Source organism: Amblyomma mixtum, chromosome 10, assembly GCF_055824585.1.
Source record: "Amblyomma mixtum isolate Tamu chromosome 10, ASM5582458v1, whole genome shotgun sequence".
NCBI lineage: Eukaryota > Metazoa > Arthropoda > Arachnida > Ixodida > Ixodidae > Amblyomma > Amblyomma mixtum.
Genome location: NC_143021.1, coordinates 72650505 through 72672266, shown reverse-complemented (window position 1 = coordinate 72672266; position 21762 = coordinate 72650505). Strand labels below are relative to the sequence as shown.

Genomic DNA, 21762 nt, shown 5'->3' with positions numbered 1-21762 from the left:
TTCTTTCTGGGCCTCCTAGTGACCATTTTGTTGGGCTCAGCCGCCATTGTTACATTTACATCGCTTCTACCTACCCCTACGCCCTGAGCCACCGTGGACCCCCTAAAAAAGCTACCGCTCGGCCTCCCAAACGCCAGCCTATCTTTTCTCCTACCCTTCCACTGAAATGGATGCCATCTCGTCCAAGGTCTCTGCCCAAACCTGCTCTGTGCACTTCCTTGTTTATGTCAACCACCTCAAAGCCTTTCGCAAGGCCTAACTGCCTAATCACTCGATTAAGATTCACAACGTCGTTAGCAACCTCTACATTCCTTCCTTGTACCTCCCGCACTGTACACACCACGATCTGCGCTTGCTGTGCTATCGCCCTTATACCGTCAACTCCCTCAGGTAATCTTTTCGCTACTTGGGCGGCGTTACCATTCAGGGCGTCATTTAGCCCCGCCGCTAGCACTACCAAATTACGCCTTGCAAAATTCTCGGAAAGCTCACTTTTTGTCCCTCTCAGAACATCGTCCCTTGTCCTTCCTGGAAACACCCCGACTGCTACCCGCCTATCACCCTTCACACGGTCCAGAATAGCTCTTTGGCAGCGCCCCATGTTTGAGTCACCAGCGATAAGCACTAGTGTACTCTGCCCCTCCCTCTTATCTTCTGGATCTTGCTGCCTCTTATCAGCGACTGTGACCTCATTTCCTGGAATTAGCTCGTTCCCCTTCTCAGTATCGTCTTGCGACTTCCCAGCTGCCAGCTGTGCGTAGCTGTTCCTGCCTGAACATGTCCATGCCAGTGCAAGCCCCATCCACGTGGCTGGCGCTGGAATGCCCGCCATTGTGGCTTCCAATGGCGGTGTCAGCCGTTTTTGACTCCAACTGACAAAGCTGTTCTTGAAGCTTGCGCTTCTCTGCCCTCTCTATCTGTAACTCTGTTTCTAGAACCTCCATATCCTTAGCACTAGTTCGCTGTTCGCCTGTTCAGCCCTGTCCAGGCGTGCACCTAATACGCATAATTTGCTCATAAAATCTGCGCCTTCGGCCTCCTCCACTGAATCGAACCGCATTTATTTTAAATTCACCGACTCCTCACATTCCATACATCTAACCTTCCGTAGCATAACCATCTTAGCAACACTCGATTATTACCTCCACCAAATGCTAAGATATCTACAGGCTCAAGACAAAAAACACTTGAAAACACTTGCACAAATAAAATAAAATTCTGCCTACCGCAAATGCCGATCGATCACTTAGAAAAAAAAATAGCTATCTCTCTCACGTTACGCTTCACGACTATTTCATATCACCTCCAGAATACATTTCACGTCGCATCGATCACCGCCACAAGGTTGGCATCCCAACATGCCACACCAAATCTTCTTTTCAGTCATATCTTCCTCGCACATCTGTGGAATGGAACCGCCTTCCCACCGATATTGCAGCCATTGCAGATAACAAAACCTTTCACGACGCAATAGCTAACATTGTTTATTCTGAAAGGAGCTGATCATGTGTTATATCTGTTTCCACTGTGTTATGTACATTGATTTTATGTTATTTACGCTTTGTGAATGTTGTTTCTTTTAATCTGGATAAAATTTATTTTGTACTACCTGTTTTCACTGTATTATATTCATTGTTCTTTATCCTAATTAACCCACTCCCCTCTGTAATGCCTTTGGCCCAGAGGGTACAATAAATAAATAAATAAAAGTTAACGCACAAAAAAGCACTGAAACAACTGCCGGCCAAATAGTCCCGGCCGAATATAGGTCACTGACCTAAATTCTATTCCTTAACCTGCACTTCCCCTAACAGCCTAAAAAACTAAACACACTTTTAAAACTATTAAAGGAAAGTGCTCATATATTTTACGCAGTCGCTCTCGCAGTCGGTCCGGTCCCGGTCTCCACGCGTGATCCGAAGCAGTCACGGGCAGTATCGAAGATACATGTATCTTCGATACTATCTTCCGATACATTTTGAGTATCGGTATTAGGTATCGCGTGCTGAAAACTAGAGTATCGGAGTATTGGTATCGAAAATGCATTTTTAGAGTGTCGTGTATTTTACGATACTCGATACAAAAAACCCCTCGCTCAGGCGACAGTACAAGACGGGCGGCAGCACCTTCGCTGCTTTTTAGCCAACTCCCAAGTTTCCACTTCTGGATCGACGTTTCTGCGCCGTCCGACTGTCCGCCGTCCCATTTCAGTGCGACTGCTCGCACGTGTTTCTAGTTTGCGGTATATGCCAGTAGCCCTCGCCGCGTACGCGCGGTTAAGCAGCAGCTATGGCTGACGAACTTCGGTGTGCCATCTTGGATAGAATATATTTCACTGTCACGTCATCTGATGAGGACAAAGTGAAGGCCATGTGCTCATTTTGTAAAACAACAATCAGCGGTGCCTGGTCCTCGACTTCGAATTTCAAGCTTCACCTTAAGGTACGTAAACTTTCATGGCTTTACTGTTTTTAACGTCTTAATATTTGAGATTTTAACTGTCACTTACGGGATGAAACTAGCCCCTGAACATTCCAGCTAAAATAAAAAAAAGCAAACGTTCGAAAATGAGCCCAATGTTATCAAATGTGGTTTCTAGCAAAGCCGAACACTTTGTATTTTCATTTAGCTGTATTATGCGAGATGAATAATTTTTTTTCTAACTTCTGAAAGTTCTTAGGAAAATGTTTTCAATGAAAGCACCTTTTTTCTGGCAGATGGAGCCGCAGACGACTTGTCCGTCGAGTCGGTGACAGAACCTGATCTTGGCCTCGAAGATGACGTAATTACATTGCCTCGTCATGTCCGATGTGCTTGTCACACACTAAGTCTTGTGGCAGTTTCCGACGTTAAAGTGGCTTTGTCGACAGTGTCTTTTGAACGCATTCACTCATCTGGCATGATAAGATGTTCGGCACTTTGGAACTGCGTCCGAAGGCCCAAGTCGTCCGAGATGATCGTGAGCGCCTTAGGGCATTCTTTACAACCACCCTGTGTGATGCGATGAAATTCTTTATACGACAGCATCAAAGACCTTCTTTGATCGAAGGACAAGCTTCGAGACCTATGCATCACTCTCAAGCTGCAAGTATTCCAAGAAAGGGACTTCGCCTTTCTGCTTGAGTACTGCGATGTCTTGCAGCCCATCGCCTCTGCTTTGACACGCCTCCAAGCTGAAGCTGACTGCTTCTTCGGGGAACTGCTCCCAACTCTTCTTCAAGTGGAATCAAAGCTTCACGAGAAAGATGCTGCAGACCATGTTTATTGCAAGCCACTTTTGGATGCAGTTAAGAATGGATTCACCCGCAGATTCGACCATCTTTTGAAGATGAAACCGAGTGCAAAAGACGCAACAGTTCCTGCTGTTCTACACCCCTATTTCAAGTTGCGGTGGTTGCCAGCAGAAATAGAAGACTTCCGCCGTCATGCTCAGAAGCTTACAGAAAAAGCTGTTGTCGACTATGCCAGCACAGTTAAAGGAGCGCACTCTTCCGCACGCGATGCAGTGGGATCATCGGTGCCAGCAACATCAAATGCGTCAGCTGACGCATTCTTTTCATTTGAAGAGACAAGCGGTATAACCAGCCGTAGCTCTCAGGAGACGTTAGTGAAGCTTCAGTTTCTCAATTATTTACAAGATCCTCGAGTTGATGTGGCTATGCTTCATTCTTATCCACTGATAAGAGGCGCCTTCGTCAAGTATAATACTGCGACGTGCTCATCTGCTCCTGTAGAGAGGCTTTTTTCATTTGCCTCCCTTATAGCGCGCCCACATCGCGGGGCTCTTTCGGACCGGTGGTTCGAGAAAATGTTGTTACTTAATACCTTCAAGTAAACGTAACGAATACGTTTTGCCTAATAAAAACGTTCAGCCATTTTACTTGTTGCTGTGTTCATTCTAGCTTTTCAAGAATAGTTTTCAGCTTCAGAAGTTTGTTATCGCAGTACTGGCAAACTAACTGTTCAGTTCCCGAACGCACGGAGCTTGCATCATTTAGTTTGATCAAAGGCACAGGCCATCGGGTAAGTACTCTATAGTATCGAACCGAAAACAGAAAACGTTTCAGGTTTATTCATATAGACAAGTGCTCACAGGTTGGTTCGTATGAGGAACTTTGGGTTAAATGATTTTTCACTAGGCTGCTTACGGAAGCGATCGCTTCAACATATATATATGGCTTTATTCCAAAGTAAAATTCTAACAAGGCGAACTGCGCAGACAGCGTAGCTTCAACAGATCCATGCGGTCGGATTCGTTTATAAGTCCTTTCAGGAAAAGTGCTCTATCGAAATACACTAAAGGTTACAGAAATCACGCGTACATTTCCTAAGTTCGCCAGTTATATTACCGGCATTATTAGACAGTGATTTCAGTTATGCAAATTTTGTTAGTCGTAATATAACCTTTATTATATTTGATATTTTAGTGATGTATCGAAGTATCGATGATACAGTATCGAGCATCTGTACCGAAAATCGATTTCGGTTCAGTATGTTGTATCGGTATCGAAGATACAATTTTCAAAGGTATCGAGTATCGTATCGAAGATACTATATTGAAGTATCTTGCCCAGCCCTGATCCGAAGAGCACCTAAACCTACGTCCGCACAGCACGGCTGTCAACAATATCTCTGAAGGGCGGCAGTAGCGCCATCTGTCTTCTGCAGTGGAAAGCGTCACAAGGCGCCAAGGCGAGCGTTGCAAGGAGCGCGGGCCCATTGAATACGCCGTTCCGGCCTCTTCGATTCTTGCACCAGCAGTTCCGTGAGGTTGCAAGGAATCCATGGATACCAAATTTTGAGGTGGGCCATCATTTCTGACGAATCTACAAGTACTTTTCTGCCGTGTCCACGCCGCCGTCGAACTGCGCCTAGGCGCGCACGCCTGACGCTAGCGTCCCAGCCGACGCGCAGCAGGCGCGTCGGTCCAGGAACGCGCTAGCTCGGCGAGACGCCACCCGCCCTTCGCGCCGGGCGCGACAGGAGGAGAATGGCAACTTCTACCGACGAAATGGATAGCTCTGCGGAGGATTTACCAGCACCGCCGGCTACTTCAGCAACAGCTAATGGACAAGAGGACGAGACGGGCTGGAAAGTGGTGACCAGCCGGAAAACGAAGAAGAAGGAACGCGCCCCATCATCCACTGCGCAACTTTCACAGAAAGCATGCGACGGCCAGGTGAGCTCTTCTCGCACGTCTCCTAACATTATGAACAGGGTGATAAGAGCCTCACGCATGCCACCCCTACCGCAAGACAACATCAAAATAGTGCTTCACCCAAAGGGCGGCTTCAACTTACAAAAGATCGGACCTACCTTAGTGAGCAAAGCCCTCATGGAAGCAGTTGAACTTAATCCTGAGCAGACTACGGAGGACATTATATGTCCCAATATTACGCAGAACATCATGGTGGCGAGCACGCCCTTTCGAGAGAATGCAGACAAGTACGCGGATGTAAAGGCTATCCGAATAGCCGGAAAAGAGTACGCAGTCAGCGCTTACGAAACTGCCCCAAGCGACACCTGCAAAGGGGTAATCAGATGCATTGACACGGCCGACGATCACAGAACGATTGAAAGAAACATCGTAAATGACCGCAACCCCTTGGCACTAGCGGCGAAAAGAATCAAGAACTCAGGGTCAGTGATCAATGTGTTTGATGGCCTTCGCGTCACAAACGTCGTTAGATATGGACCCACGCTGGTACCCTGCTACTTATATCGCAGACAAGTAGACGTATGCTACGTATGCGGCAAGCTCGGACATCGTGCGGACGTTTGCCCCGAGCCGGGCTCCACCGAATGCAGGGGCTGTGGCCTTCCTAACCCCACCTCATCCCACGTGTGCGATCCGAAATGCAAGCTGTGCGGGGGCTTGCACACGACGGCGGACAAGGTGTGTAGGAAACGCTATCTGATTCCACACGTAGTACGCACTCGACGACAACGAGCGTGACTGGAGCAACAAGAGATAGCACAGCTAGGCGCAGAAGACAAGCAGCACGCGGAGCGAGGCCGATCTGTGTCCAAGACGTCGGCACGCAGCCGCTCCCGCTCTCAATCGCGGAGCAGCACAAGCAGGAGTCGTTCACAGGTGCGCTTCGGTGGAAAGAACAACGGAGGTGATGGCACGTGGGCGGACAAGGTGAGAGGCGCTACGACGACCACTCCAAAGGAAAGTGAGTCCCGCAACCCAGATAAAGAACGGATAGCTATGTTAGAACAGGAACTAAGAGAGCTAAAAGCCGCTTATAATCAGCTAAAACTCGAATTAACTGAGATAGGTAAAGCGAACAGCAGTCAACCAACGCGGACTCCCGAGCCATCCACCGATATGGAAACTCCCCAACTCGTTGAGGATGAGAGACAGATATTAGTTTGGGCTTAAAAAAGAAATAAGAAAAAAGTGCACTGCCCGCACCGTCATAACCGTCATAAGACATATGTTAGGGTGGGCTTGTCTAAAAGGAAAGTAAAATAATAGAGCCCGGCCCGCACCGCTTAGAGCACAACGGGCTAGACAGGAAGAACAACGCGAAGAATGCCCGCCTCCTAAGAAGCGCGCTGTAACGCAACTGCGAATAGCCGTGCGATCAAATGTTAAGGACGCCATGGACGCCATGAGCGAAAATATGAGGCTAATGCACGAGAGCATGGTGCGAATGAACGAGAAAATGGACATATTTAGCACGCGCGAGTACAGAAAATGGAAATGTATCTGAACAATACGGTAGTACCGGCGACGGAGAGGATGAGTTCACAACACATCGGAACGCAAAGCCCACCTCGCGACGGTCTCACTGGAAGCGAAGGGGGCTACAACGGTCAATATGGCAGTGCCAAATAAGACACGCAATCTCCGCGTCTGGCAATGGAACTGCAGGGGGATCGCCTCAAAAAGGGCGGTCCTCCTGCAGATGGTCAAATCAGAAACCGAGAAGCCACACGTCATCCTGCTACAAGAAACACTCACAACCGAATTGTCCCTTACAGGCTATAAGGTCGAAGCCCACAGAAACGAGCAAGGCAGAGGCGTCGCTTTACTGATTGGAAAGAAGATCCCATACATTCGGCATGACATCCGCCACACAGCCTGCTATCTAGAGCACCTTACGATCGAGATCATACCGAACGACCACGTAGGGAACAAGCAAAGCATCTTCCTCACAAATCTGTACAGCAGCCCTAAGGATACGAGGCAAGGGTTCAGAGGCATTCTGGGCAAGATTGCGCACATCGCCAAAGATAGTCCTCTGATTTTAGGTGGAGATTTCAACGCCCCACACAAGGCTTGGGGCTACGCGTATCCCTCTAGCAAGGGAGATCTCACGACAGCCTCCGATCTCGACTTCACGCTGATCACAGACCCGGAAACCCCAACGAGATGTGGCACTTCCACATGTCGAGACACCACACCGGACCTCACTTTCGTCCGGGGCCTAGGGAAATGCGCTTGGCACAACTCGGGCATCGACCTTGGCAGTGACCACTATATTCTCCGAATTGATGCATAGATACCAGGAAAGAGGCAAAGGGAGTACAAACTAATCGATTGGGACAAATTTCGTGCAGTACGGACGCAGCGATGCAACTCATCCGGAGAAACCACAAAGCAAACGATAACGAGCTGGACCATGCAGTAGGGGTGTGCGAATATTCGATAATTTCGAATATTCGATCGAATAGTACGGTATTCGATATTCGCTTCGAACCGAATTCTCGGTATTCGAAATTTCGAAGTATTCGTCTCGCGCGAATAGTGTTACTGGGACGCTTGCCCGCGTGTTTTATGTGGTTTCGGTTCCGAGTATTGCCGCATAGATGGCCTTTATTTTATCGCGCTTTCAGCGCTCGGGGGTCAGTCAATACGCAAATCACGATCAGGCCGGGGTGCGAACCCAGCGACAAACGAAAGAAAGGTGAGGGCGACGCGCTCTTGCGAAAGATCCTGCGTTCTCGCCGTCTTCGAACCTCCGCACTAAGGCTGCCATAAGTCGCGTCGCTGCCACCGTGTCGAGGCAGACGCAATGAAGGAAGAACACAGCCGACAGTCGTCTAAGCTTCAAAACAAGAAACCTCCGTTTATTGTCGGCGAACCCTTTATACTCTGGCTGGCGGTGACGTTATTGATGAGCTCGGACGCCGCAAGTATTCGAACGCGGGCATCGCCTTACCGCGTTCATTCCCCCCCCCCCGCCCTCTTTTTTTTCCAATAGAGCTGCGGAAAAGATTATCTGATAGGACAGATCACGCAGCCCTACCGCACTATCGCTTCACCCTATCAGGTGACGAATAATGCGTACCGAACATGGGCGACCGTTCCCTCGGCAGCATTGAGGCAAGCCATCATATTACCGGCGGAGGCGAGAAAAATACAGCGGCAGCGCGGGGACTCGATGTCGCCGAAGTGTATACTTACTTCAATGGGAAGGGCGTATTTAGCGTGTGATAACGCCAAGCTTATTGTGCACCCGTGGAGGATTACTGCCGTTAACGCTCGGCATCGTGGAGGCTGCGTACGCATACGTGACTGCCGAACTTTAGTAGATCGAAATGATCGCATCCATCCATGACTGGCGTCTTTTCTTGCTATTCTGACTGCTTGCGCATTGGTGGGGACGGAACGCCGTCGTAATCAGGGCATTTAGCCGTCTTCGGTGGTGTGCCGCACTCCGTCGTCGCAACTCGGGCACTCCGGTACGTTGGAGGCTCAGAGCATTCTTGGAAGCGCGATGCTAAGTGCTGCTCGGAGGTACTACCGGGGACAATTTTGCCAGGAGGCGCGAGCGGTGCGAATGAAGTTTCGCTTGCGGCGCTAGAAACCGGAACGATGTTCCGATCCTTCAGTTTGATAAGCGAAGCAACGCTCCGGCAAACATCAGCCGCGAGCTGCTAGTGAAATGCAAAAAAAAATGGATCGTGCGACACGCCTTGTCAGAGTGACGGCATAGGCCGGGAAGAGCGCCAGTTTGCCGCCCTAAACCAAAGAGAGACAGAGCAGAGCCGACGTTTCCACACGAGCACCCCTCGGATAGCGAAATAGACGCGCCAATCTCCGGCCGCAAGGTGATGACGATGCATTTGAGCCACGCGCGGCGAGTCCTGAACGCTATGTCCCCGACAGTACGGCCAACCTGTCGGTGCTGTGGGAGCTTTGGATACCAGTGCTGCTAGGAGGTCCGGTCAGCCTATGTTCCATTTTAACATCTTTGGGCGCAGCAGACCCATCGGCGTAACCGAAAAGAAGGCGCAATCCAAGCCAAGAAGTGAGGATCCTAAACTATAGAAACGCAAGCAACGCAAGTGGCAAGTCGGTGCACCGAACGTGATTGCCTAGCTCAGTGTTAGACATTCGACCCGTTCGACCACTGGTCACCGGTAGTGCAGAATGTCCTTCTTTTTCATTATTGTTCTCAGTGCTCTTGCTGCAGTGTAGTGCAGTTACTCCTATGGTTTCAGTTACTGGTTGTACTACTGGCACCGTTCTGTTATACTGATATTTTTTGTATTTTATCTCTTAATTTCTTATTAGAAAGCAGGCGGTATTTTTATGTGTTATAACTTTTTATTACCAAACCGGTAAAAATTGTTTTTAACTCACTTTAGGTGCTCTCTTAAAATTTTGAAGCATGGTTTTAAATAAAGCCTCAGTGCAGTTTGTAATGGCATCGTGTGTTAGGAAAATAAATGGTTTTGGAAAGGCCTACTGTCATTCAGCCTTTTTTTTTAGTGCCAGAAGTACTATTCGAACTATTCGCTTCGAAATTATTCGAAGAAAATTGCTATTCGCTTCGAATTCGCTTCGAATCAAAAACCACTATTCGCACACCCATACCAAGCAGCTCAAAGCCGACATCGTAGCCTCAGAACGAACGATTACCACGGACGTTAATGTAGAAAGAATGGACAGTCGATTAGCGAATCTTCTCGAAGCCAAACATTCCATTCTAGCCAGGTGGAAGGGGCAACGTTTCAACAGAAGACTACGAAGGAAACTGGCCGAACTCAACAAGACCATTGAAGAATACTGCGTGGATCTCTCCCGACAACAATGGGACAAAGTCTGCAACTCCCTCAACGGCCAAATACGCAGAGGGAGTGGGTGGGGGCTCATAAAACACCTCCTCGACGAACACGGAACAAAGTCCAAAACTATGCAACGGACCAGGCTCAGTAAATTAGTACACTGCGCGAAGCAAACCACTACTGCCGAAGTCCTTGTGGATGACCTTGCCAAACGGTACTTACCGCTTAAATCGGGGCTACCCAGTACCTTAGAAAGGAAGAACTATGACGGTGCCCCAAACTCGCAGCTAGATACGGACTTCACAGAAAGCGAAGTGCACTTTGCTATTCACGAACTCAACAGTAACTCTGCAGCAGGCCCTGATGGTATCACAAATCGGGCTCTCCGAAATTTAGAGGACAGCTCGATCACGTTCCTAACGCAACAAATCAACGAAGCCTGGAAAACTGGCCATCTTCCTGCCGAATGGAAACATGCAAACATGGTCCTCATCCCAAAACCAGGCAAGCCGCTGGGCCTACAAAACCTAAGGCCCATCTCACTAACGTACTGCCTAGGAAAGCTAGCCGAACACGTCATACTTAGTAGACTATCGGAATACGTAGAAGAAAAGGAGTACTTCCCCTCCAATATGATAGGCTACAGGCAGGGTCTCTCAACGAAAGACGCTATGCTACGAATCAAGAAATATCGCAATGTTAAAGCCCATAGAAAAGTATGTTCAAACCCGATCAACTGCAAAATGGACACTTCCACGCACTAGAACTAATTATGGTAAACAAGCCCTTAATTTTCTTGTACCTAATGTTCTAAACAGCTACGAATCTAACCAGCTTAGCATGTATAACCTCCGACCACATGATTTAAAAGTGTACTTTGTAAATAATATTCCATAACTTCTTATCATATATTGTAGTTTGTGTATTTATCGGTGTCCTTTTCCCATTTGTCATCAACCCAGCAGTGTGTGTAACTTTCAAATGCATCTTGTTCAGTTTTAATTGTTTTTTTTTTCTAGTTTCAAACTACATCTCTGTGTAGCAATCCGTTCAATTGTAAATATTAATTCTTTCTATAGTGTGCTCGTATGCGACCTGCCACCGTTGTATGAATGTGTTTATCTTATTTATTATGTTGTAATGGCTCTTAGATGAGCCACAGGCATTTTCAAGCTATTTTCTTTAGCTTTTGGCCTGTGGCTCATTCTAAAGAATGTGCACATTTTTGAAATAAAGTTTGGATTCAATTCAATTCAATTCAAAAGTCTGTTGGATCGCCCCACACGAGATACCGAGGCGCTGCTGGGACTCGACGTGGAACAAGCTTTTGACAACATCCAACATCAAGCCATTCTCAAAGCCATATCTGACCACAATCTCGGAACACGCTTCTACCGCTACGTCAAGGCATTTCTGGAGGATCGAACGGCCACTCTCCGGATAGGCGAGCACGCCTCGGAGAGCTTTGAACTGGGCCATAAGGGAACACCACAAGGCTCAGTACTTTCACCATTCTTATTTAACTTGGCGATGACAAAGCTTTCTCGCGCACTGGGTGAAATTGCTGGTGTGGAGCACACCATATACGCAGACGACGTCACCATCTGGAGCACCGGTGGCAGCGATGCGGAATTGGAAGCTCGCATGCAAGAAGGGTTGCCGAGGCCCATCTCGCCCCAATGGGACTTCGCTGCTCTTCCAGAAAATCGGAGCTGCTGATATACCACCCCCCAAGACCAGGGCGCCCGTCCAACGACTGGCGCAGACACCCCACTCCATGCATAGAGTTACACGACAGGGATGGAAATCGCATACCTGCGGTTGACAAAATACGAATTCTAGGTCTAATCATCGAAAGCAGCGGGTCCAACTCGGCAATGTTGGACAACATCACGATCAAGATTTCAAACGCGATCCGGTTGTTTCGGCGCATCATGAATAGGCACAGGGGATAGAGCGAGGACAACGCCATTAGAATGGTCCACGCTTTTGTACTCTAGGAGAGGGCTGAGTCGGGCTGGTTGGTTCATGTTGAATGGTACGGCAAAACAGCGCTGACGGACGGGACGGAAGAAGAGACAAACACATGCGCTGAACTAACAACCAAATGGTTTATCGCGAAAGAGGGGTGCAATATAAAGCATAGAAGGGAAAACTGCGGTGTAAACATGACAAGGCATACATTCGGGATATCATCAATGATTAAGAAAAGCGATCTCCTGTGGGAATAGAGCCACCGATGGTTGGCTTACACATGAGTTGCCTAATGTGTGAATGTGAAAGGCCTCCGATATCAGGCGTGAGGTGTGGTCTCTATACTTAGCGATGATAGTGGTTTGGTCTAAAAACGCCTCACATTTGTCGCAATCTGCGAAATGAATGACCATGTTATTTCGGCGTGACTTGTTTTCTATGTCTTTCGCGTGTTCGCGTGTTTTGTACTCTGTCACATCACATACGTGGCTGCGATGCTCAACTGGAAAAAAGAACATCGGAAAAGGCTCGAAGTACACATACGTCGAGCTTTCAAAACAGCGTTGGGGCTTCCCGATAATGCCTCCACTGATCTTCTCTTACAGCTAGGAGTGCACAATACCCTTGCCGAAATCATCGAGGCACAGCACACGGCACAGATCGCACGCCTATCAAGCACTAAAGCGGGCAGAGAGATTCTCGTCAAGCTCGGCCTGAACTACAATGCAAGAAAGGGACAACGTCCTGCAGTTACCTAAAGTCGTGCGAGAAGCAATTAAAGTGTTCCCCTTCCCAAGGAACGTACACCCGATCCACAATCAAGGAAGAAGACTCGCCCGCGCCAAATCCCTCGCTGCGGACGCGGCAAGGTTTCCAAACCAGACAGCTTTCGTGGATGCAGCGTACATACCGGGAAAGCATGCCTACTCGGTAGCAGTAGTCGACGGACACGGGCGAACGCGTAACTCACTCACACCTTTCAAGAAGAAACCAGAGGTATCTGAACAAGCAGCGATAGCACTAGCTCTCAAAGACTCGAGCTTCACAACTGTGTACAGCGAATCTAGAGCAGCCACTCGAGCTTTCGCCAAGGGCGTAATAGACAAGACGACGCTACGGACCTTAGGCGGAAGTAACATCACCGATCACTCCATCGTATGGTTCCCGGCACACATGGGCAGCTTAGGGGGTGGCCTGCGGAATCTCAACGAGATCGCACACGATCTCGTTATAGCGCTTTGTGTCTCGTCCTTGTCTTTTCGTGGTCTGCATGCTCTGGCGCTATTTTCTTCAAATCAAGTATGCACCAACTCGCCCAAGAAGAAGTGTTAATCGCACACGAGGCGGCGCGAGGGCTCATCGGCCGCGTCCCTCCGGTTTCCCCCGCTGCTCCACATATCGAGTACAGGGATCAATTATTCACGTACCACGAGCTCACTAAGCACTTTTATCTAGGCAGATGAGCGTTTCCCCTCCCGGATAAGAAATTAACCCGCAGCCAGTCGGTCACGTTACGCTTGCTCCGAACGAACTCATACCCCAACCCCTGGCGCATGAAGCACATCGACCCAGACTACGACGGACAACATGTGTGTGACCAGTGCAGTGAACGTGCAGACTTGACCCACATGCTTTGTGGTTGTGCATCAAGTGACGCCTACGCCCAGAACAAGGAACATTGGGACAAAGTACTAAAAAGTGCTTCACTTCACGACCACCCACGAAACACAAAAAGTGCTTGTAGAAATCTATAAGTCATCTACACCAAGATTTTTTGACGTCTTATAGAAGCATAGCCAAGATTTTATATAGCCGTCCAATGTCTTGAAGACCTCCTGTAGCCTAGGCTAATGCAACGCTATCTGTCGGCTACAAGAGGTTTTTGTTGACATCTTGTAGACTTCTAGCCGATACCTTGTTTAGCTGTAAAGAAGTGTTTTAGCTCTTCTGTAGCTGTGGTATCCGATGCTAGTAGTTGGCTAATAGAGGTCTTACCTAGCTTTATATAGATGTATTTTAGGTGTTTTGTATCGGTGCTAATCTAATGCTGTTCAATGAAAGGCACTTTACTAAGAGCCCCCCCCCCCGTCCTTGACGCCTCACAAGCAATAAGAACTGAAGAAAGTACAAACATCTTCCATGCTTGGGAGACAAAATGTGCATTGAGGGTGTGCGAAAATTTTATGCTTTGCTGTCTCTTGCCCCTCTTGTCTGACATTTGGCTTGTTGTCTGCAGACTAAAAGTATATTTTCTTCAGCAGAAGTCTAGGTACCAGGTAATTAATTCATGGATAATGCAGCAGTTTCTTTTGCAAGAAAATTTTGCATATCAAGAGTGCAAAGCAAACTGCTGCATCATTTCATGTATTGACTGCCTGGTAACTAGACTTCTGCTAAATGCAAACACTCCTTTAATCTGTAGACAACTGCCAAATGCGAGGCAAGGACAAGAGAGCACAGCAACAAGTTTTCTCATATACCCTCAATACACATTTTTTCTCCCAAGCGTGCAAGAGATCTGTACCTTCTTTTAAACTGAGCTCTTATTGCTCGTGAGACATCAAGATGAGCTCTTCGTAAAATACCTTTAACTTTGACTGCTGCGTAAATATAAGTAAATTGTGCAAATCTGAGTCTTGCAATGCTTACTGCAAGATGAAAGCTTTGGGCAGGCAAACTGCGTTAGAACTACAAGTAGAATTCAGACTAAAGAAAAAAAAAGAGCCAATGTAGTTGGTTCTTAATGCAGGATCTGTTCTGAGCGCAAAAAAACAGCAAGAAATGGCTTCAATCCAAGAATCAAACATTTTATTGCCTCAGTAATACATACCTGCTTCTTAGGATTAAAAAAAAGTGACACGTTCAATCAAAACACATGACAAATACCTCAAGAGAACAAAAACTGTCACATGGCAGGAAAAATTGACAGCTGTCTGCCATATACATGGTAGGCACCAGGCCGTCTCCCATGATGACTCCAACACAGATGTTTGCAGTAGCGCTCCACAGCGGGCATAAAAAAGGCCATGGTTACTGGGTGAACAGAAAAATTAATGTCAATTTTCAGCACTCAATGTTTTTTTCTCACTTAAGTGCACGTAAGCAGACGAAAAATACACAAGACAGCCAGCAACTAATAACTGTATATCATTCACAAGGGTAGAAACTTGGGCGAGTCAGTAACGGTGATCCATGGTATGAGAGGTAGCGCAAAATGGGACAAGGGACAGAGAAAGACGCACACAACACGGGCGCTAACTTCCGACTGACAGAGCCCAAGCGACCAAGACGAACGTAAACCGTGAGGGCAAACAGGCGCATGCGCCCGAAAAAAAAATGAAAATCAGGTCAACGAGGAACTACGGACACGTGCACCTCAGCGATTAAGAAGGCCAGTTCTCTTTTGGACAGAGAGATAGATGGTTTGCCGACACATTTATCTTCCAAAGCAGCGATACACGCTACTTCAATAATTTCATATGTTCACTGATTCCAGTGTCTGGCCACGATCGAGCACTTATCCAAAAATGGCACACAACCCCATTCCTTACAGTGCAAAACCAGATTACTGCCAGTAAAAGTTTTCAAGTTGTTTTTGTGTTCACGAAGCCTCTCATTCAAGCAACCACCAGATTGACCAACATACCGCTTGCCACAGGAGAGTGGGATGTCAAACAATGCCTTCAGTTCATTTGACGAGTTTTTTTCTTGTGATTAATGGTGCACTGCAGCTTTTGGGGACGTTTACAATTCTGCCTTTCTTTCTTTCTGTAGGTACAGACGGCAGTTATCTTCCTGGCGCTTCTTCTTCAGTATGCCTTCAGGGACAAAAACAGAGATATCAGCTGGGTAGCCTGCTTCACTGAACCTTGCGAGTTGTTCGTGAAAGCTCTGGCTGATGAGGGGGGGGGGGGGGCATGACTTTTCCAGTTCATTTTTCAAACATGAATTAATAATGCCTCATTTTATGAGTTTAGAATGCTCAGAAGTGTAAGGGTGTGCAGGCTGCAGGTAGGTTATTTCAGTCGTTACTGAAATAACCTATCTTCAGCCTGCACTCCCCTACACTGCTGCACATTCTAAACTCATAAAACGTCATTATTTTCTTTAAAAAATGTCCTGCAAAAGTCATGCCCCCGCCTCATCAGCCAGAGCTGTCACGAACAACTCTCAAGGTTCAGTGAAGCAGGCTACCCAGCTGATATCTGTGTTTTTGTCCTTGAAGACATACTGAAGAAGCACCAGGAAGATCAACTACCGTCTGCAACTTCAGAAAAAAAGAAAGGCAGAATTGTCATCATTCCCTACATTCATTGCCAGACCCAAAACCTCAAGAAAATTGGGACAAAGCGAATGTTTTTCAGCCCCTAAAAAAATAGGTGCGCTATCCCAAAAAACTTTGCCCGCCGATAAACGTCCCCAAAAGCTGCAGTGCACCATTAATCACAAGAAAAAAACTCGTGAAATGGACTGAAGGCATTGTTGACATCCCACTCTCCTGTGGCAAGCGGTATGTTCGTCAATCTGGTCGTTGCTTGACTGAGAGGCTTCGTGAACACAAAATCAACTTGAAAATTTTTGATGGCAGTAATCTGGTTTTGCACTGTAAGGAGTGTGGATGCGTGCAATTTTTGGATAAATGCTCGATCGAGGCCAGACACTGGGATCAGTAAACACGTAAAATTCTCCCTGTCCCTTGTCCCGTTTTGCACTACTTCTCATGTATACTGTGTTCCATTTATGATTCTTATGCGTGCTGCTGTAAGTAGAATAAAAGAATAAAATAGCAGAAATTTTGCTTTACTTTTGAAACTTAGATGAGATCAGTCGAAATGCCCTCGCTTTACAAACCACTCTTACTTCCGAAAGGCTTACATATTTGACTTCTCTTAGTTGAGCCATTATAATGACACTGCTATTTTCCCTTCAGTATTCCAGTTATTACTGTCTAAAAAACTCGAACAATGTAAAGTCAAGTTTCCAGTGTTCATAATCTGCTGGCATGCATACCTGTGCTCATGCAGGAATTCATTCAGACAGGTCCACATAGGCAGTTTTCAATCAGGCCCGGGGGGAGGCAATTATCGCCTTCTCTCTTTTCCCTTCCTTCCTTAAAATTAACTAAAACCCTTGCTCATTTGGCAAACTGTAGCAGGTCTAACAAAACCAAAAGGTCAGGTCAAGCAAACAACAGAATTCGTGAAATAAATTTTTTCTAACTGCCGGCACCTATACAAGAAAGCATGAAGTGAGGGGGTAAAAGACTGTAAGCTGTGAAAAGTGCTTACCGAAACTTTAGAAGTTGAGCAGGCCAAGAGGTTCTCTGGAAACCACTGTTGAACAACTTCTACCTAAAAAGAAATGTACAGGGTGAATTCATCGTCAACACCAGCTGTGCACACTGCAATGACAAAACCAAAAGGTCAGGTCAATCAAACAACAGAATTCGTGAAATAAATTTTTGCTAACTGCCGGCACCTATACAAGAAAGCATGAAGTGAAGAGGGAAAACACTGTCAGCTGTGAAAAGTGCTTAGCGAAACTTTAGAAGTTGAGCAGGCCAGGAGGTTCTCTGGAAACCACTGTTGAACAACTTCTACCTAAAAAGAAATGTACAGGGTGAATTCATCGACAACACCAGCTGTGCACACTGCAATGACAAAACCAAAAGGTCAGGTCAAGCAAACAACAGAATTCGTGAAATAAATTTTTGCTAACTGCCGGCACCTATACAAGAAAGCATGAAGTGAAGGGGGTAACACTGTAAGCTGTGAAAAGTGCTTACCGAAACTTTAGAAGCTGAGCAGGCCAAGAGGTTCTCTGGAAACCACTGTTGAACAACTTCTACCTAAAAAGAAATGTACAGGGTGAATTCATCGACAACACCAGCTGTGCACACTGCAATGACAAAACCAAAAGGTCAGGTCAATCAAACAACAGAATTCCTGAAATAAAATTTTGCTAACTGCTGGCATCTATACAAGAAAGCATGAAGTGAAGGGGAAAAAAACACTGTCAGCCGTGAAAAGTGCTTACCGAATCTTTAGAAGTTGAGCAGGCCAGGAGGTTCTCTGGAAACCACTGTTGAACAACTTCTACCTAAAAAGAAATGTACAGGGTGAATTCATCGACAGCACCAGCTGTGCACACTGCAATGACAAAACCAAACGGTCAGGTCAAGCAAACACCAGAATTCGTGAAATAAATTTTTGCTAACTGCCGGCATCCATACAAGAAAGCATGAAGTGAAGGGGGAAAAAAAATTTCAGCTGTGAAAAGTGCTTACCGAAACTTTAGAAGTTGAGCAGGCCAGGAGGTTCTCTGGAAACCACTGTTGAACAACTTCTACCTAAAAAGAAATGTACAGGGTGAATTCATCGGCAACACCAGCTATGCACACTGGAGTGGCTTACGAAAAAATTCAAGGAGGCCTGCCTGCTAAGAGGCTACTTCCTTGACATGTTTACGCAAAAGGCGTACTGGCGCTAAAAAACGAAGACAGCACACACAACAGGACAGGACTGGCGCCAACTTCCAACTGAGTTTATTCACAGAAAAAACCACTAAAGAACCACACTGCATGCAAAAAGATACAGACAAACCAGATACAAGGGGTGATTTAACAAAGATACACGTGCCAAACGGACCAAAGCAATGATTATAACGCTGCAAGAGACCCACTCAGAAACCTAATCTCTTCTTCTGACAATGACACAGATGGATTGCTTATGCAGATATCGCCCCTCTGCTTGATGTAATAGGCTTCTATTATTTCACGCTCTAATATGTCTTTTGATCTTGCAATGAATTTGGTGTTCTCAAAACCAGGACGGCATTTGCAGCTTTTGCAGTGAGTGGCCATGTGGCTGCCATAGCCATTTTTTACAGCAATCTTGTGCTTCCTCACTCTTTCATTGTAGCACTGACCTGTCTGGCCGATATATTCCTTGCCGCAGCTTAGAGGAACAACATACACAACATCAGCCGTGCATTCAGTGGCGCGAATTTGGTGTTTCTTTTTGCACTGCTTAACCTTTCTTACTCTGTTGAAAGTGCAAACGCGCGACTGCTTGCAGGGAGCAGAAAGCACCACATTGATCTTATATCTGCTGGCCACTTTCTTCAGGTTGTGCGAAAGCCGGTGAATATAGGGAATCACCACCGTCGGTTGTTTTTTCTTTATCCTTGTTTTTTTGACCCTGTTCTCCCATCAACGTCCGCTTGCGCTTCTCCTTGCATTGTCAAACAGCCAGCACACATACAGAGCAGTACCACCGGGTAGGTTTCCTCAGTGTCGTAGCTATCAATCATAGTGAAACAAACGCTTGACAGATCCAACAAGTCTATGCAGTAATGCATCTGGATTTTCACGGTTCCCTCAACTCCATTAATTTTTCTCTAAGTTCATAACCAACTGCAGACCTAAGGCAAAACACAACAATTCCATAATCTTTAGAAACAAGGCATATACAAGTGCAAACAGCAAATGAAATAGCTCAGGGTAGCCCTGATCAAATAAACAGAAATCAGGTAATCATAGTTGACTGACAAAGTATTAATCCATATTTTCATGAAAACCTGGAACAAAAATTATGAGGAACTTTAGCGGCTAAAGTGGTGAAAGGCGAAATCCTGAGTGCTGCATTCTGCGACGCGATTGTTCACTTCACATTCTGTTGGTGCATTAATTAACAGCCAATTAATGACGCTTAATCTTTGCCTTGAGTAGTGGAGTGTGACCGCGTGTTGTAGCGCTGCCAGGGAGTCCATGGAACGCCACCGCCCGTTCGGCGCGATGCCTTGTCCTTTGAACGGAACGCTTTTTGAGGAAAGGAAATGGAGCTGTACTTCTCTGTCACCTCGGTGTACACCTGAACCGCACCACACAGGAAGGTAGAAAGTGGAGTGAAAGAAGAAAGAGGGACCGCAATGAAGAAAATGAAAATTGTATTTGAGGAAAGAAAATTATGCAGTAACTGTCTCACATATCTCGGTGGACACCAGTCGAAAATTGTATTTGAGGAAAGGAAATTGTGCAGTACTGTCTAACATATTTCGGTAGACACCCGTCAAAATTCTCGCGCAATGACGCCACGACCATTTCGACCAATCTGAAACGCGGACAAATTTGCTAACACGTCTTGGTCACGACAGTATGAGCCATTAAAGGCTTTCGCCTTAAAATGTATCTCTCTCATATCTCAGTGGACACCTAAACCTCGCCGTAACGGGAAGGGAGGAAGATGGGAGTGAACGAAGACACCGTATTCACTAGACGCGCCTTTGTTCATACCAAAACATCGAGCTGGCATGGCGGAGTGGTAGCGTGCTCGTCTCGCACTGCGGAGACCGGGGTTCGATTCCCGAGCTCGACCAATTTGTTACTCGGTTTTATTTATTTATCTGGTCTGACTAGAAATGTTGATTAGGCTAATTGGTTAAGTAAGCAATCAACTAAACTCAGTACCACTTACTTGGAGCATCACTATACGATCCCTTTAATTGGTTGCATGGTTAGTAGCCAAAGTAAAATTGGCCCCGTTTGAAATTCGCGCACTGTGACGTCATGACCGTTTCGACCAATTGAAAAGCGTGACATTTCTGTCGACGACTGCTGCTTACAACGATGAGGCATTAAAGGCTTCCGCCTTAAAACATGCCATCGACAATATATTATGCATGCAGTTACTGAATTTCATGAAACCAATACAATTTCCGCCACATTATTACTTGTAAATTGCGGCGTTTAACGCCCAGAAGCGATATATGGGCAACGAGGGTCGCCGTAGTGGAGGGCTCCAGATTAATTTGGACGAATAGGGGTTCTCTAACGTGCGCTTACTTAGGACAGCACACAGGCGTCTTTGTATTTTGACTTTAACGACGTGCGGCCGCCGCGGTCGGCGTGGTGGTGGTGAAAAACTTTGAGCTTGAGGGAAACTTTGAGCTTGAGGGTTAAAAAAAAATAACCCTGCTGCATGGTCGGTATCCTTAGTCCGGGACATCGCATGACGAGGCCCCGTCTCGCGCCCGCTTGACCAGAGCCCTTTGGGACTCCAGTGTGGAGCAGTTGAGGAGGGCAGTCTCCCATGCCTCTCGGGTGAGAGTGGGGGGGGGGGGAAGGTGAGGATTCTGAGTAAATGCCCACACCATGTGAAAGATATCGCAGATCTCTCCACAGTGCGGGCAGCGCCCATCTGTGTTCGGATCGAAGTGTTTTGCTATTGCAGGACAGAGAAGGGTTCCTGTCTGCAGGCGCCGCAGAGTTCGCTCCTCCGCCTTACTCAGCCCCTTGGCAGGTGCCGGGTAGAGACGGTGGCTGTCGCAATGATAAATTAGGATTTCGCGGAACCGCAGAAGCGGTTTATGAGCTTCTGAGCCATGAGAGCTAGGATGAGGAGCCCGGTGTGTGAGCGCTCGGGCGGCCGCATCAGCGGCCTCATTGCCTCGTAGACCCTGGTGGCCAGGAGCCCAGATCACTTTTGTGCGAGTTGGATCGGCGAGAGCGCGTCTTAGAATTTGCGAGGCCAGAGGTGATATTTCGCCTGCAAGATAATGTTCACAGGCCCGGCGAGAGTCTGTAATAACCGTTTTCGATTTTGGATCGGCGGCAGCGAGAGCTATTGCGACTTCCTCCGCTCGTGTTGAATTTGGGGCCCGAAAAGATAGCCCATCGACATTCATTCCCCGGTGGACTACGGCAGCCGTGAAGAATCCCGCGGGCGACGGCCCTGTGATGTCCACGTAATAGACGCCCTCTTT

General features: G+C 47.1%; 1 pseudogene; it reads left to right on the top strand.

The window, feature by feature from the left end:
• The first annotated feature begins 2289 nt into the window (after positions 1-2289).
• On the top strand, positions 2290-3835 carry LOC149326102 (uncharacterized; annotated as a pseudogene).
• The last annotated feature ends 17927 nt before the right edge of the window (positions 3836-21762 follow it).